Raw genomic sequence first — 15,824 nt, 5'->3', positions numbered from 1 at the left:
TTAAAACCAGACAGAAGCTGCAGAAGCTTCTATCGTCCAACCAATGAAACCTTCAAGTAGACATGTCGTCTCGTTGAGAGGGGTGCCAATAAATTGGTCAGATTAAGTTAAGTATCTAGGGATCATGCTAGATAAGAATTTAACTTTTAAATCACATTGAGGGCATGCAAGCCAAATGTAACAAATATGTTAAATCAAAACTTTGTCGTAAAACCAAGCTTTTGATATTCAATTAAATTTTCAGGTCAGCCATGTTGTATGATGTACCAATATGGACTAGCTGTTGTAATACCAGGAAGACAGCTCTGCAGAGAATCTATATAAATAAAAATGGAGTGGTGTTTATATGTCACGAGATGAATTGAGAACGGGTTATCCGATTTTGAAAATTCTTGCATAGTTATGTTCCTCAAGTGTTCCGAAGTGTTTGTGGATACAAAAAATATAGAATATTGAACAGGAAACTCGGAAAACCTGGAGTGAACGGAACTGTCATTTTGTACCGAAATTTTCATTACGTTTTTCATGGCAAGACAAATGTTGACGGGACCACTAGTTCAAAATAAAATTTTGAAAATGATTCTGAAGCTTCCTCCTTGGTGTAGCACCAATGAGTTACATAGAATATCCAATGTCGAAACATTGGAACAAATGTCAAATAACTCTTCTTCTTTCTGGCATTACGTCCTCACTGGGACAGAGCCTGCTTCTCAGCTTAGTGTTCAATGAGCATTACCACAGTTATTAACTAAGAGCTTTCTCTGCCAAAGTTGCCATTTTCGCATTCGTATATCGTGTGGCAGATACGATGATACTCTATGCCCAGGGAAGCCAAGGAAATTTCCATTACGAAAAGATCCTGGACCGACCGGGAATCGAACCCAGACACCTCCAGCATGGCTTTGCTTTGTAGCCGCGGACTCTAACCACTCGGCTAAGGAAGGCCCCATGTCAAATAAAATAATTAATAATTTCAGGCAAAAATCGTTACAATCTTCTATTGCCACGATTAATGCGTTAAATGTTTAGGTTAAGTTAGGTTAAGTAAATTGAAAGCATTTATTTATTTTTTCTCTTATTCTAGATTATACCACCAATCTCACCAGTAAAAAAATCTGAACTGCTACGGCAAATGAAATGTAATATGTTGTTAATTAAGTCTTAAATTTGTTTTACCAATATAGGTTTTTAATTTCTTTTTTTTTACCAAATTAGGATGATAGTGTTGTCGAACACAGAACACCTACATATAAGAAATAAATGTAATGTTTGAAATGATACTGTGGTAGAAAGAGCACGCCCAATAAAACTAACAGCCACTCTGTTTGCACACTGTATTTATTATGATTTGCTCTGCTCATAGAGCGTTCCCATAGATTCGTTACAGACGTACCACCACATCCCCCCTTGTTTTAGATACAAGATTTCACGGTTGAAATAATGTGACATTCAAAAAAAATCAATTCACACAACCAAAAAGTTATACACTTCAAAAACCGACTTGGCCGTTTAATGACACGTTGCGGTCGAGTGCGTGCTGCTGCATCGTGTTCGCTATGTTTCGGTGAGGCAACTTGTATGCCATCCTACTCGATTTTCGCTTCATTAGAATCTCCTTCTTCCTGCTCGATCTCGCGAGTCTCACTGTTCATTGTAGTCTCGTTGGAGACTGTTTCGTTCGCATTGGTATTGATCCTTTTCAGGTGGCAAGAATTTCTGTCGTAAGTTTTCCCAGATAACTCATCCTGCACCGTTCTGCTACACGTTCTTCTTCCTGTACCTCGCACTGTTGCCACAGTGCCGTGACGAGCTCTTCTGCGTCAGTGATCTCGTATGGATTCATCACCTTCAGAGTCACTGCCGGTGTTAGAGCCCTCACCTCGAAACCCTTGCCATGGACCTCTTCCGCCAAACTTTTGTAGGCGGCGCCCTTGCGCTCCTTGTCAAGCAGGATCATTTCACCTGTAAGAGTGCGTCTAACATTGCGTACGTCGGCTCCTAGATCTACGAGCTTCGCGTCGTTGCGCATCACCTTCCAAGTAGTTGGATTATTCCGTCTTGATGATCACCCTTTTTCGCGCTTGACTCCTACCCTTCTACCTTTCTTTGGCCTGGTATCCCTACACTCCTGCACTTCGTGCTTGGTCTTTCTCTCCTTTCGCTTCACAGTTGTCCAGGGGGCGTCTTCCCCCTGATCCGCCCTAACCTGTGGTGTTTGAGGACCTCTCAATGGTCGCAACTCCCTGTTCCCTTCAATCCGTGAGGGGCCAGCCTTTTCAGGCCCACCTTTCCCAGCTTTTCGGGACGACTTTTTCGACTGAGGTCCGACTTTTCAGCATTGCTGCCAACTTTTGGGGTTAGTAGCCGCCTAGCCTTGCGAGCGCCGCCTGGTAGCTCCTCACCTGACGGCTGCCTCACACGCTTCTGCGATTGCTTGTTGTAAGCATTTGCTTCTGCACTTTTAGGGCTACCCGCAAAAACGAAGGCCTCCGTCTGAGTAGACTTCGGCACCTTCAATTTCACGGGTTCTACCGCTGCCACAGTCATCCACAGCGAGCTCGATTTTGCGCAGAAGGTCATCTACGCCTAATACCTTTAGGGTCGTTGGGGGACCACTTAGCGTCCACGTACAGACTTCAAATTTTTACCTGATTTGTTTCTTACCAAAACGAGCACTTTACAGTGTCGAACTTATAAAATTTCGCATTTTCGAAACATATGGGACGGCCTAGTGCCACAGGCTCCGTAAACGTTCGAGCATATTTTTCACCCCCTCGACCACTCATTCCTTGGCACGGGACGCTTGACACCTTGAATTGGGGTCACCCCGTTTGGTGGACTCTTACCACCGGAACAGGTCATCCGTAGTTCTATTCTAAGCCGAAAACTACACAGCGATGACTCTTGCTATGTAATGACCCATATGTATATAGCGGTATACCTACATAACAACCCCCATACTACTTTTACATTACGGGCGGATGAGCCACGGCTATGAGCGACATTCCATCCAAAGGCTGTTGCCGGAAAGGCATCGCAAATGCTGTTTTCCCTCGGATCTGCTGACACACAGACTCTGAACTAAAATTGAAAATTATGTTGTTGATAACATACAACGAGGCATCGTACATCCTTGCGAAAAAGGTATGCAATCCAAAATGTGCAGTTTGAATACCAATAACATCAATTGCCTGGCCCTGGTTTACAAATGTGTAACGGGTCTCGACCATTCATCATACTCCCATGAGGATCTCCTCCCACGCGTTGATTCAATTTTCAAATTTGGAAAACCACAGGTCACTGTGCTCTTCCTGGTCAGCTTCATGCGTCAAGCGAAAGCACCCCATACATCGATGAAGACCACGCCGACGATGACAATGAATGGTATGCTGCGTTGGGCCGTTGTAGAATGAAGAGCAAAGTAAGTGGTCACGCGAGCGTTTTGTTCGTTATCTTCTCGTCGTCATTATTATCGCACTTGAACATGCTGTACGAGCCCAGTAAATGTTGTGGGTTACAAAGTGAATGTTCATGAGCGTATATAGATCGTCAATTGTATCATACAATAATTTTGGAATGTCGGAAATTTGGGCCTAGGTATTGCTGTTGTACTTTATTCCTTTTTTATCACATTAATCTTGTCCAAAACAAAATGTTTCGTTAGATACGCTAAAATTCTGGTCATTTTTCAGGATTACATAATTATTGTAAAAATTCATTTTTTTTCTTTTACTGGCGTTTGGACTAATAGGACAAGGCTTGCTTCTCAGCTTAGTGTTCTTATGGGCACTTCCTCAGTTATTAACTGAGAGTTTCCGTTGCCAATTAATCATTTTTGCATGTTATATTAAATACTAGTGCTGGGGTGTCATTCAATGTTTTGGCAATCTGGAAAGTGTGGCGACTCTGTATATCTGCACGTATATCGTTACGGCTTTTGATGCTAACACTAATTTAGTATAATTTTGTTTCACATTATCGAACATCCTATTGCGTGACGAAACAAGTTAGTCGGGTCAACTATTCAATAATAAATATTGGGCAGTTCCGAATATATTTTCAAAAAAGTGTATCAATACTCAACATTTTATTAATGTGTTACCGTTGGAAAATTCGGAAATTCAGATAAATTTTGAAAACAAAAATTTTTGGCGTCAAAATAAACTTCAATCACCTTACCTGACCTGACGACACCCATGCAAAATCCACCATAATGAATCACCTATTCGGTACGAGCTGACAGCGGCTGTCGGAAGCACTCCTTTTGCCGGTTGTCCTGTACTACAAACTTGTAAATTCCGAAATAACCGATGACCATTGTTCTCTCCTTTGTTCCACTTTCAGACAACGTAAACGGAGCCTTCATGTTCCCCAGAAAACCGGTCCTGAAAAGGTAATTGCTTATTTTCTGGTCCATCCGGCCCATGATCCCATTATCATCGATAAATAAATTTTCCGCTTCCAATCTCGCAACATGGAAAAGTCCCGCTTTCATCTTCCCTAATCCCATCAAGGCACGGTACAGGATTCACGGACGCAAAAGCTAAAAGTACGTTGAAACGCTCAACAAACCACATCAGGCTAAAGATGAGTGATGGCCGGAATCGTTCGCACACAGGACCAGACAAAAATTGATATCTCTATCAGATTTATCGATCTGTGACTTCATCCCGGGTTCACATCAATCGAACCAATCATCCAAATAGGCTTACCGCCCACGCCTCGGCCCTGACTGGAGCGGGTTTGTACAAGTTAGATTTCTTGGTAGGTTTATAGATCTTCGGGAGATGGATGGGGTAGGTCTGGGAAAATAAATCTTCGTCCAACGCAGAGAAGGTACATATCGTAATACCGCGAAACGTGCAAACGGAAACGTGACTGATTGTGATTGATGATAACAACTGGCTGGTGCTTCAATCTGTGCGGGACAAGTAGCATTTTTGCTTGTCAGTCAGTCAGTTAATATTTAGTTGAAGATGGCTGGCTGTTGGAGTGGGGCTTTTTTAAAAATATGTCGAGGTTACTTGTCAAATTCTATTACATTGTGCTTCAATTACCGTTATTATCAGATAAACATGAAGGTAAACTGTATTGCACAATAAATCGTCGTTGTTATTGTACACTGTACGATTAAAGCACAAACTGTATAATACCTAATTCACAAGTTTATATTGCCTCTATGACACTACTACTAAAGGCAATTATTCCGAATAGAGTACTACCCCGAACGTCATTACCCAGAAAACATAGTGTTTTGAGATTCACAATTTAGGAGCGTTGTAGTGGAGAATTCTATTTAACCCGTATAGGCCTGAGTGAAAGTAACAATTCTAAAACCCTCACCGCTCAGCGAATTCTTAATGGATTCAAATGATTTTTTGTCAGTACACTGGCACACATATCTAGTTTCTAAAAGTGGACAGAAGAACGCGGAAATATTCCTGTCGTCGGAGTTATTCTGGTGGATCACTGGGTCAGGTCGGGTGAGAAGGGTACTGTCCGTTTGTGCTTCTGGGGGTAAGCAAATTTCAAGTCACAGATGTTTTCCGGAATCGGTTATAATGTGGCCACTACATGACGAAATTTTAAGAAAATTGCATCAGTGTAAACCTTTTGAGAAACGTTTGAATTGGATAACTATGAGTATTGCATTTGATTAATCCTACAAATGACCATTTTCGGGTCCCGGGACGCCTCAAACTTACGATAAAGTGGCCAATTTGTATCTAAACATCTGTGCCAAGTTTATGGGAATGCATTTAAGTGCACAATAATGTTTGATTTCTACTTTTCGAGAACTGAAACGAATTAGTATCCAACAAATCTAGAGCCGGTTCTTCCAGGCATTACATCCGAATGGCCGGTATATTTTAAAAGGTGCAAAACTTTTTATTTCTAATGTTGAATGTCAGATCATAATGATTTTTGCAATGGCATGTGACACAATCATTGAATTTTTGGAGGAAAAGTTTTAGAAGGTTAAGTAATTTGTTTTAGTTGAATCCTATATTCCTATACACTTTAATCTCAATTTACGAACAAGATCGGGGGTGCGTAAATTGTATTGGTGCGTAAAACGAGGGAGCTTAGTTTGTAAAACGAGGTTTTGCCTTTTGGAGTTTACTCGTATGAAACTAATTTATATTATTTAGAGTAATTATGCTCATTTGGCATCATTACATTGATATATTTGGTTCTTAATGTGTACAGGTTAAGGTCTTCCAAGAACTCATTGGAGTTTGGACATATGATTCTACATTAGTCAACGGAGATCAATTTTTCATTTCTATGTAAAAGAACGTCTCACAAGACTGGACCCTAGAAGATTGTTATATTTTGAAGAAGAGTTTGTATTCTCAGATCCGAGTTTGGTAACTAAGTGAGTACAACAGGTATGTAGTTCGTCCAAATACTTCCTGCAATATATACCTGCAATGTACTGGCTAAATACGATCATTTGTTGTTTTTTTCTTATGGCCTTATCTATTCACAGCAGTAAAAAAAGTATTGTTATACATAATCTGTACCGATATCCTAGGTACTCCAAAGAATTTATTTAAGTCATCGTAATATGTTGTTAGTTTGTAAGCATGTTTTTGATCCTCCAAAGACTCCATAGAATATAGGCCACGGGATATATCATAGCAGTAAAATGAGTATTCTTATAATTTGTGGTGATGTCCTAGGTCCTCCAAGGACTCCATAGAATATAGGCCTTGGGACCTACAACCGTAATAAGTGATAAGAGTTTTGTTTTCAAATACTCGAAAGGCCCCTAACCATTCCTGTGAGTAAACATTGATTTTCGTCAACCACTTGTCGTGCCCGTTCCGAAAATACCCACATTTCATGGGTTTCTAACGATTTCCCCCAACCGGAGGTCGCCATCTTGGATTCCAAAATAGCGTCGGACATCGATTTTCGTCATCCCCTCGTCGTGCCCGTTCCAAAAATACGCATATTGCATGGGTTTCCAACGATTTTCTCCAAACAGAGGTCGCTATCTTGCATTCCAAAATGGCGTCGGACAGCGAATCGAAATAAAAGAGAAAAAGCTTAGAGAGATAAGAAACGATACGAAGGAATGGTTAGACAGTGGCAATGCGGCCGACCAACGAGTGTTAACCAGGCTGAGATTGGCCAAACGCATACTTTCCTCTTGAAAAAAAGAACCCCCGCCCTGGGAGGGAGGCACAGGCACTACACACGAAATATAGAACAACGTTTGTTTGAACTGCAAGATAACTCCAGCTTGCCAACAACAATCAAGGCAGGCTTGGGGAAAATCGCTAGTTTTCTTTTGTTGTGTACTTTCGATCTTTCCTGACAAACATGGAAAAAGGGCCACAAAATATTCATTTTCATTGGAAAAAGTAAAACGATGCGTTTATCAATGCTTTTTATTCAATCAGATTGAAAGGTGCTCACGTAACATTACTTGCATTGTGTGCATGAATTGATTTTCATTCGATTTGTTTCACTTTTGATGAAATGTGAAAATGTGTTTTAATCAGTTACGCACTTTTTCCATGTTAGTCCAATGTTTGAGATCTGGGCTCACAGTGGCAGTTCTTCTTCTTTCTGGCGTTACGTCCCAACTGGGACAAAGCCTGCTTCTCAGATTAGTGTTCTTATGAGCATTTCCACAGTTATTAACTGAGAGCTTTCTTTGCGATTGACCATTTTTGCATGTGTATATCGTGTGGCAGTTACGAAGATACTGTATGCCCTGGGAATCGAGAAAATTTCCATTACGAAAAGATCCTCGACCAGCGGGATTCGAACCCACGACCCTCAGCATGGTCATGCTGAATAGCTGCGCGTTTACCGCTACGGCTATCTGGGCCCCTCACAGTGACAGTTCGTGACAGCGGAATTCCGGCTCACTATGACGTACATAAGTTTTGTATTGGTTTCTCCCTCCTAGCCCCCGCCCACCTGTGAGTGTTGCGGAATTACACTACTTGTACGACATCTTATCTTGCACTGCAGAAAGTATAGTGGCGTAGTTGGTTAATGCGCCTAGTCTAGCGTATTGGGAGTCGTGGGATCGAAGCCCATCAGAACGATTCCATTATTTGTCACTATTTTACATCTCAATTTCTCCAAATTGACTTTTGAGCCTATGAACTTCAGTTTTTTTTTAAACACCGTAATCTGGTTGAGGCCGTAATAGACATGACATCCCTAGTGCATTTTTTCCCCTAGTTGCGTAGTCATTAATATTTTTATATGGAAAGTTGCCTTTTGAAAGCAGAATATCCTTCGTTATAGTTAATCGATCAGAGTCGTGTTTCTAACGCTGTGTTTTCATATGGATGCAAGATGCATGTATAACGGTACCGTAATCCGGTGTAACATTGATCATTTTTTTGAATATTTCTTAAATATTTCGTTTGAAAATGCATATGTTGCAAATTTTATATTTTAAAAACAAGTACTGCCACCCATAGCTCATGACTATATAATGTATTTTGTTTTTGAAAGATTCAAGCATGTTTAAAAAAATGTTTTAAGTGATTTTTGATTTAGCTGATTTGGGGTAACATTGATCACCTATGTAAACAACGTTCGGCAATATTGAAAATATCGTTACTTACTTGAATCATGGACCCCGAAGCCGAATATGAAGGCCAAACGCTTACAAGTCATTTACTTTTTGAGTTATTTTAAAATTAAAAACACTTCGAACCACGGAATACGCCTAAAGGTAGGCAATTTCCTAAGGAAATTCTATATGCTTTACAGTAATTCGTTAATTTTGCCTAATTGAGCATACTTATGAAAGTTGTGACAACGGAATCGTTTTCGGCGATACCATTTTTAGTAAGAACCGCATTTCCCTTGCTCATATCGTTTGCAGAACTTATGTGAGACATGAATCTTCGGTAGTGTTATCCTTACCCATTGAAATAATTGTTTCGAAAAGTTGACAAATTTACGCATAATTTAAACGCAATTTTCGGAAAAATCCTCACTTACATTAGCTTATGAATATAAGAAAGAGAAGCACCATTCGCGATTTGGAGATGTTCCATCAATAAACAATGATACGAACTTATTACAAGATGAGTCTTTCCGATCAATTTTACCCCGCTGATCAATGATACCCCGGATTACGGTACCAGCGAAACGAATGTCTACCAGGTTGGTCCTAAGTTGGTCCCATAGAACAGCACTTGTAGCCATAATACCATGATGATCATTCATTGTGATCGTTTAAAAAACAAACATGTTTGGACGATCATAATGCCGGTACTCCGTCATCTAAAAAATATACGACTGAAGCAAGTGGATCCAATAGTAGACTTAACTACATAGCAATTTTGCGCATATTATAGCTGTCCTTCAAAATAAATTCACCATTTTTTCTAAAAAGACTGTTCTTCAGAGCATTGCAAATGCTTCTCAGCTTAGTATTCTAAATAAACTAATCAAATAACCAAATCGATACAGCCTTAAGAACATCCTTATTGTGAATAATAGACGTCTTCTAAATCTCTACCGAATCTACAATATATTGTATAAAACGTTTAAATACCTACACTCTTTCAATCCACTTACCATAAACCAATCAATGTCTAAATCACGACTCGGATCTAACCATGCCATCAAGATCGACGTCCAATCGTATGGTGGCATTCTTCTCCAATGCAACATTCAGGAAATGGAAAATATAATTCCTTCTCCGGTCCATGACCAACGGGGCGTTACTGAATGGTTTGCGGCCTGTTTGAGCGAGGACGAAACAACTTTGTGTGTATGTGTGAGGATGTCAATGTAAATATGTTGGCTCCTGGCCCGTCCTTCCTGGGGTCAATCCGGTGCGCTTCAGGAGAGTGCCCGTACCCGTGGTCAATGATGGAAATAATTTCCTCGACCGAAAAGGTTTTACCGGATATTTTCCATTAACGACAGGAGATAGCTTTTCTGCTCCCATGTGCCCCTATAGTCTGATATTTCTCTGGTTCGATATGCTCGAGTGTGTGGGCGGGCGTTTTGTGTGCTACAAATACCAGGTGCTACTGCCTCAATGATTGCGGGTGACGTAAATTCGACAATAGCTTCCTGCCTGGCTAATGGGTACGAATTTCACGCATTTTCAACGCAAATTTGGCTCTTTGAGCAGCTGTTTCGGCCAATCTATTAGCTACCCGAGCTCAAAGTGAAAATCAACTGGGGGTAATTTTTTGACAGTTTGACGGTGTTATTTCTCAAATTTACCAATATAGGGCAAATGATTTTGGTTGGAGATGGCTTAAAATTGATATCGTTCGAACTTTTTTTAAAAGCTAATAAAAATTCACTACAATCAAATGGCTATTTTTGACGCCTCCATAAAATTCATATGTCTTTGCATTATTTTATAGTAGTTTACGCAACAAATTGCATAATGATGACTTTTTCAGCTCGAGGTTCACAATTATTTATACGAATGATTACGACGAGTGCTGAAACAATGAGTTCTGCAACAAGTTGCGAACAACTTAATTTTTTCAATTTTAAAGACGATCGCTTGAGGTTATTAGAAACCACAGCGAAAAAAGCACGCTACGTAATTTTAATTATGCAACTGATTTCAGCTGCGTTATGACAATTACGTCACTGCATAATTTAGTGCGAGAATGATGTTTTGATTGCTAGTTCTGCAGCTTATTTACTGGTCCTGTATGCGCGCGGGAAAAGGATCAGTTTCGGACACCGTAGAAACAAGTTCAATTTCACTCCGTACAAATCACTTTATTTAGGCAATTAATTAACGCAGAAGATCGCGGTAACTCAAAACAACACTTTATTGCGGACTATAAACGGACGAGGAGTATATTTCCCGGCGGTATCATTGTAACTATCGTGCCTATTCTGCGCGGCGTGTGAGGTGACATGAGTCGAATGAGGTGACAATTGTCGACTCGCTCCCATTTGATTAACATTATTCATCTCACGTCACTCGCGGTGAGAGCGAGTCGTCTCGACTCACACGCTGCGCAGAATAAGCACGTATGTACAAGATCAGCTGGCTGCTGAGAGATCAACTGCTCCTATCCTCAGCTTTCTCTTCTCATGTATCATCTCGCAATGAAAGGGGTAGCTTAAACGCATTCGGCAGACAGAGATCAGCAGTATCACTATCTGTGGAACATGTTTGCGATTGACTCATTTCTCTCTGTTAACCTTCGCGTAGCCAGGTCCCTTGAGGCGATTTGTATTCGCGACTACGAAACAAAAAGAGATTTACAAAGCACTCGCACTTATGGAAAACCTCGTAAGGAACTGTCACCGTGTGCGTGAAAAAAAAGCAAAAAATATATCTCTCCTTGTTTTTCTTACAGAAAACCAAAGAAAACATCAGCAGCTTCGTAGTCCCGAATTTCATCTTTTCACGAATAAAAAGCTACAGGCAGTATTTTTTGCAGCATTTCTGGCAGCATTCGTCGCTTGCGAAGTCGCAGTCCACGTAAACAGCTACCGTTTGTTGCTAAATTATTCATTGCTTGAAGGTAGCGTAGGGTTTGCTTGTCCTGCTTCCAATGTTCATCACCTATAGCATCATGGAACCTCGCCAAGTATCCAACGATGAAAATCAGGACTGGACGAGAACCCATCATGACGTACAAGAGACTACCGACGAGCTCGCGGTAGAAATACTCGCATTTTCCGGCTACTCGTTTCAACCAAAGACGAAATAAAGACCGATCTTGCAGTTGCCTAAATTTTGTTGGCACATAAGGTAGTAGAGCAATATCTAGAATGCCGTGAAAAGTGTTCTGCGATCTGTCAAACTTGGGTACATTTTGCGTTACCAAGGGACCAAATGCAGTACCTACTAGAAATGGTGCCCTTTCTGAACCAGACTACTATGTCTCTATTCGTCTCTGTTGCAACTGCAGCTTTGGTTCTGTTGGATTCTTTACACTTACAGGATTGCAATCTTGCACTTTAAAACGCCGACACGTACTTCGCCGAGCTGGAGAGGTCGAGCACTGTTTGATAGCGTCTCTGGATTTGTCAAAGGCATACGACACCACCTGGCGACACGGTATACATCGCAGCCTGAAATCATGGCGGATACGTGGTCGGATGATTAACCTTCTGCAAAGCTTCCTCTCGGAGCGAACGTTTCAGATGTGGTTGGGTGGTTACACGTCCAGTGAACACAAGCTGGAAAATGGTGTGCCACAGGGATCAGTGTTATCCGTAACGCTTTTCTTGGTGGCGATGCAGCCCATCTTCCGAGTACTGCCGGATGGAGTCGACATACTCTTATTCGCCGACGATATTCTCCTCATCGTTAAAAGGGCTAACTCGAAATTGCAGGCCACCGTGAAGGCTGTCGGTAAGTGGGCGAACAGTGTTGGATTTGCCATGGCTGCTGTCAAGTCGCATGTGTTCTACTGCAGCCTGAACGCTCGTCGGTAACCAGCGCGGAACATCATCGTTGACCAAGTCTCCGTCCCGAAAACCAACCGGCTGAGGGTTCTAGGGGTCACTCTGGACCGTACCTTGACGTTTGAACCGGATTGCAAAATGGTAAAGAAAGCATGTGAGTCACGTCTGGGAATACTCCAGATGATCAGAGCCAAACAACCGCGAGGCAATTGGACATACTGCAAGTCGGATCGGCGCGTTAGTTACTACAAAACTGACGTACGGTATCGGATTGGAATCACGCTGGATGTACGACATCTCATCTTACATTGCAAAAAATATGAGAATGAAAGGAAACCATCACGGGTACACCATCGATACTTACCATGAGAGAAACACTGTATAACAGTAAAGACAGAGCATGAGCATGAGCATGATTGACCACCCGCAGTTGCTTCTCCGTTATTTCAAGAACAGCTGTACTTAAACAGGGAACCAACCGATGCTACTCAGGATCAGTAGCATCTTCAATGTGTAAGTACTGGGGCTCTCATTATTATAACAAACAATACCGGCGCCGGCTGCGTCCGAATGCAGGTCAATTTGGGAATGGGAAAGAAATGTTGACGTGTTACTTGCTTTATGGAAGCCGAGGAGTTCTCTGCACTTCCACAAGAAAACACTAAGAGTTTGGATATGGGAAAGGAATCGTTTTGGTAAACGATAAAGATATAGTTTTAAATGAGTGCGTGAACATATACACGGAAAATCGATACCGATAGTGCGGTTACTATGCGAAACGGGCACGATCCGAATTCCGTCGCTCGTCCACAAAGGAGCATGCAATCGATTCAACGGACCATAACCGCACTGGATAACAGTAAAGACAGAAACGAAAAACTGCTGAAGTATTTACATGATACAAGACTTTATGTCAAATTGTGAATTTGTATTGTGTATTGTATGTGATGAACTAGTTAAAAGGGCGCTCGTCAGCACCCGCCTTCAGGTTGAACACCCACATGCACGGTACGGGTTGTACTTCGACAGAGCATTTGACTACGGTCTTTGTTTGGTGCTTCGGCAGCGCCACTAATTTGTCTTTGATTGCTTTAGCTCCAGTCAGTCTCGTTCGGATGACCTTTGACATCGTTGTAGCAATCGGGAATCTGTTGAAAATCAGAAAACCAATCTGGTCCTGCACTCCCGACCATTCAGAACTTTACCAGTAGCTTCGTTCCTTTCTGATAGTGGTGAGAGTGCAGTTGCGCCTTCCTCGCCGTTGTCTTCTATTTCCTTCGCAGAATCTTCGTCGGGGTCTTGATCACCCATCAACGTCCTCATCGTTGTCCGGTGATACGTGTTCCGGAATTACTACGCTCTCACTCAGTGCATTCAAAGGGAATGCTCCTTCGTTGCAGCAAACATCACGGGCCACAAACATTTTTCATCTTTCTTGATCCCAGAAACGATATCAAGTTGGTGCGTAACTGAGCATCACACATTTTCGTCCGGTTGGATCCATCTTACCTCTCTTCTGCTTCGATACCCAGGAAAACGCTTGACACCCAAAAAATTGCAGCTTGATTACATCTAGCTTTTCACCATGCCACCATTTCTTTTGCGGTTCCTTATGTTAAATTACTTCAGTCGGAATTTTGTTGGTAACTTACACTGCATTTAGAACCGCTTCTCCCCAAAGGTACTTCAGCGCACCCGACTCGGTCAGCATCGCTCGCATTTTCTTCTCTATGGTGCAGTTGAAACGTTCCGCCAGTTTGGTGCGGGTAGTACCCGACCCTTGACTCCACTGTAATGCCTTACGTATCATAGTAGGCTAGCTGCTCTTTCGAAAAATACTCACGCCCAAGATTGCACCGCAAATTTGCAATTTTCGTCCCAAATTTAGCCGATGCACAACTTCGAAGTGCGCATAATCGTCCACGAATGACAGAAAGTAGCGGTATCCATCCAAAGTTTCCGCGGTTATTGTCTCCGCAGCTTGTGGATCTACTGGACTTTCTTCGCTGACCATGTAGGAGCTCGCATCCGAATCGAGGACTCATTCGATTTCGTACGGCTTTTCCAACACCTTCACTTCGAACACAAGCGCCTTCACCTTGTCGATCTTTGCTACTTCAGCCCGGAACGATCGGAATTTTCGTGCAGGCAAACTTTCAGTGCAGACAAGTTCAGCGTCATTTCACCGCCTCCAAGAATATGGCCATTCGTAGCACCTACTTCCAGCACAGCCTTCCATACCGATGTACCTGGAGATCACCACAGCAGACAGAATCACAAATCGACCACGTTCTGATTGATGAATCGACTCAGACCTCTATCTGGCGATGGCAAAACAGCGCCCAAAACTCTCCGTAGTTTATAACGTATAGTACCGACGGCCGCCCCGGTATGACCTAGAGCGGTTTGAGCTACCGGATGTCGTAACTGCATAGGCGCAGCTCGCGAGACTGTATTACCGGAAAAGGGTGAGCTAGATAAGGCTCCTCTCGACGACTGCTGGAGAACAGTGAAAACAGCTATCAACGATGCAGCTGAGAGCAACGACGTGTGCTTGAGACGGCGCCGGTGGAACGATTGGTTCAACGAGGAATGTAGGCAGATTCTGGACGAGAAAAATGCAGCGTGGGCGTTCATGCGGCAGCAAGGGACTCTGCAGAACGTGTAACATTATAGACGGAAACGGCAACAGCAGACTAGTCTCTTTCGAAAGAAAAAACGTCGCCAAAGTATACGGAGTGCGAGGAGATGAAACAGCTGTGCCGGTCTCAAGAAACGCGTAAGTTCTATCAGAAGCTCAACGCATCCCGCTACGACGAGTGCGCTGAGCATGAGCCGAGATATACAGGGATGAGGATGGGAGCATCCTGAAGTACGAGCGTGGGGTGATCAAAAGGTGGAAGCAGCACTTCGACGAACACCTCAATGGTGCTCAGAGCACAGGTACTATACCCCATCTACAGGAAGGGCGACAAGTTAGATTGTGAGAACTTTCGAGCGATCACTATCTAAATGCTGCCTACAAAGTGGTATCACACATCATCTTCCATCGTCTGTCACCTGTAGTAGACGAGTTCGTGGGAATTTATCAAACCGGCTTCGTTGACGGCCGATCGACAACGGACCAGATCTTTACTATACGGAAAAACCTCCAAAAATGTCGTGCATATCAGATCCCAACGCATCATCTTTTCATCGATTTCAAGGCGGCAAAAAATACCGAAGAAATACCGTAAGGTGGCTCCGGGGAGATAAGGGTCTGAGATCAAGGGTAATGTCGATGCACTGTACACCACTTGAGCAATTCAACAAGAATTGCTCAAGTACAGTGCGTGGGCTGGTTTTAGTGGGTGGTCATTAGTGTGTCATCCCCGCACTTCCTGAGTTACCTGCTCAGGCGGTCTGTTTGCAGATTTCCCCCTTGTAAAAAAAATGGC

General features: G+C 42.5%; 1 protein-coding gene across 2 annotated transcripts in view; it reads left to right on the top strand.

Moving 5' to 3' along the window:
- LOC5568338 overlaps positions 1–15,824 on the top strand; it is a 338,997-nt gene that overhangs the window by 112,772 nt on the left and 210,401 nt on the right. For both annotated transcript variants that reach the window (XM_021855055.1, XM_021855048.1), the window contains exon 3: positions 4,345–4,393. The gene's annotated coding sequence lies outside the window, so the exon portion shown is untranslated. The remainder of the gene's footprint in view (positions 1–4,344; positions 4,394–15,824) is intronic.

This window comes from Aedes aegypti, chromosome 1 (assembly GCF_002204515.2).
Source record: "Aedes aegypti strain LVP_AGWG chromosome 1, AaegL5.0 Primary Assembly, whole genome shotgun sequence".
Classification (NCBI taxonomy): Eukaryota; Metazoa; Arthropoda; class Insecta; order Diptera; family Culicidae; genus Aedes; species Aedes aegypti.
The sequence above is the reverse complement of the archived record's forward strand: the minus strand, read 5'-3'. Positions and strand labels throughout refer to the sequence as shown.